The sequence below is a fragment of the Penaeus japonicus genome, unplaced genomic scaffold, assembly GCF_977035675.1.
Source record: "Penaeus japonicus unplaced genomic scaffold, GWHDUDI00000001_assembly GWHDUDI00000003, whole genome shotgun sequence".
In the NCBI taxonomy this organism is placed as follows: Eukaryota; Metazoa; Arthropoda; class Malacostraca; order Decapoda; family Penaeidae; genus Penaeus; species Penaeus japonicus.
This window is the reverse complement of record NW_028234405.1, coordinates 11,632,667-11,635,166: the sequence shown is the minus strand read 5'-3', so window position 1 is coordinate 11,635,166 and position 2,500 is coordinate 11,632,667. Positions and strand designations below refer to the sequence as shown.

The window sequence follows — 2,500 nt, the reverse complement described above, 5'->3', positions numbered from 1 at the left end:
ATTATGCAAATAAATTGGCACGAGAGGAGTTTTTTGCAACATAATTCAGTTTAATGGAATTTGAATCGGTTAAATTGACACATGCGGATGAATTGTTGACAAATTTGTTTATTATCATTAATAAACAAAGTTCTAGAGTTATTGATTATTATTTTTTTAAACGAGAGAGACAGAGACAGACAGAAACAAAGACAGCGACAGACACAGACACAGACACAGACACAGACACAGACACAGACAGACAGACAGAACCAGAAACAGAGACAGACACACAGACACACAGACACACAAACAGAGCAAAACAGAGCAGAGCAGAGTATCCTCTAGGTCAGCTTCTCCTATGTAATAACCATGTACTTTCTCCTTAACGTAAGCGACTCACTTGATTCTCCTGCTTTGCATATATCAAACAACATAATCTTTTCAACCTGGGGATTTACACACGCTACCTCTCTATACTTATCTGTGTGTCTTCTTCCTCGTTATTTCTGCATCTCTATTTATATATCAACTCGTTTATTTGTCTGTGTATCTCTGAGTGTATGCTTGTATGTATGTATGTATCTATTTATCTATCTGTTTATTGACCTATCTGTCTGTTTATCTACCTACCTTCGTACCTTCCTACCTTCTTTCCTTCCTTCCTTCCTTCCTTCCTTCCTTCCTTCCTTCCTTCCTTCCTTTCTTCCTTCCTCCACCTATTTACTTACCTACCTAACTAACTAACTAACCGCCCACCCACCTACCGATCTACCTACCTACCTACCTACTTACATACCTATATACCTACCTACCTACCTACCTACCTACCTACCTACCTACCTACCTACCTACCTACCTACCTACCTACCTACCTACCTACCTTCTTACCTACATATTCACTTACCTGCCTACCTATCTATCTACCTACCTACTTACCTACTTACTTTCTTTCGTGCCTACCTACCTAGTTACCTGCTTTCCTGCCTACCTACCTCTCTACCTCTCTACCTGCCTACCTACCTACCTACCTACCTACCTACCTACCTACCTACCTACTTACCTACATATTCACTTACCTGCCTACTTACCTACTTACCTACTTACTTACTTACTTACTTACTTTCTTTCGTGCCTACCTACCTGCTTTCCTGCCTACTTACCTACCTACCTAACGGAAGGAAAGAAGGTGAGAAGATGAGAGGAGAGGAAGGAGGAAAGAAAGAAAGAAAGAAAGAAAGAAAGAAGGAAAGGGGAAGAAAGGAAGGAAGAGGAGAGAGAAAGATGGAAAGAATAGAGAGAAGGAAAGGGAAGGAGGGAGGGAAGGACTGGTTAGTAGAGTGGAAAAGGGAAAGAAGGAGGGAAGGAAGAGAAACGGAGGGCCAGTGAGTGGAGGGAAAGAGGGAAGGAGGAAAGAGGAAGGAAGAAGAAGGGAAGGAGGAAGGAAGAAAGAGGGAAGGCGGAAGGAAGAAGGAGGAAGGAAGAAAGAAGTAGAGAAGAAAGAAGGAGGGAAAGAGGAAGAAAGAAGGAGGGAAGGAGGAAGGAAGAAGGAGGGAAAGAGGAAGGAAGAAGGAGGGAAAGAGGAAGGAAGAAGGAGGGAAGGAGGAAGGAAGAAAGAGAAGGGTTGCAGGGTGTCGGGCGGGCAACGGGCGTCAGGCAGTAGCGCGGCCTTCACGTTGCATTGATAGTGATCTGATAGTGTTGTTGATGGTGAGCTGGCGGAGTGGCGGCTGTTTGTGAGGAAGGCAAGGGGTGGGGGGTGAGGGTGGAGGGGTGTGTGAAGGATGCTGAATGGGGGGAAGGGAGGGGGGTTAGGGGGTTAGAGGGGGCATGAACTGAGGATTAAATAGATTCTCTTATCTTAGCTCTCGTGCCAAAGGTGCTCCATCATTCTCCTCTTGGTACGCACCCGCTCCCTCTTTTCTCTCTCCTCTCCCCCCCCCTTTCTCTTCTCCTCCCCCCTCCCCTTCCTCTTCTCCTCCTCTCCCCCATCCTCTTCCTCTCCCCTCTTCTCTTCCTCTCTTACTTCTCCTTGGTTTAGCTTCTCCCTCTTGACTCATTTTATTCTTTTCCCTTCTCTCTCTCTCTCGGTTATGCCTTCCCTCCTTCTTTTCTCTCTCCTTCTTTTCTCTCTCCTTCTATCCCTCCCTCCTTCCCTCCTTTCTCTTCGTACTTTCTTTACATTATTGGAACCAACGGCTCTCTCTTTTCAAATCCCTTTCCCAAGATAACGTTTATATTTTTTTTTCAGTCCCTCCTAATCCCTGTTATCGCCCTTATCCTTTGGTATCTTTCTTCTTCATCTCCTTGCCGTGCCATGCGCTCGAGCATCATCCTCAGCATCAATTGAGGTATCTTGTGGTCACCTTCGTCTCACCTGTTCATCTCAGGTTCCTGGCCTTCTTGCATTGTTTTTATTTATTTTTTTTATTATGAATTTTATTTTTATTACTATGATCACTGCCCCTTTTTCTTGTTGCTGTTTGTTTTCTTTTTGTTTTTGTTATTGTTTATTTTATAT

At 44.2% G+C, this 2,500-nt stretch overlaps 1 protein-coding gene across 1 annotated transcript in view; it reads left to right on the top strand.

The window, feature by feature from the left end:
* Positions 1-2,500, top strand: part of Dad (Daughters against dpp) — a 135,846-nt gene that overhangs the window by 1,839 nt on the left and 131,507 nt on the right. The window lies entirely within an intron of this gene.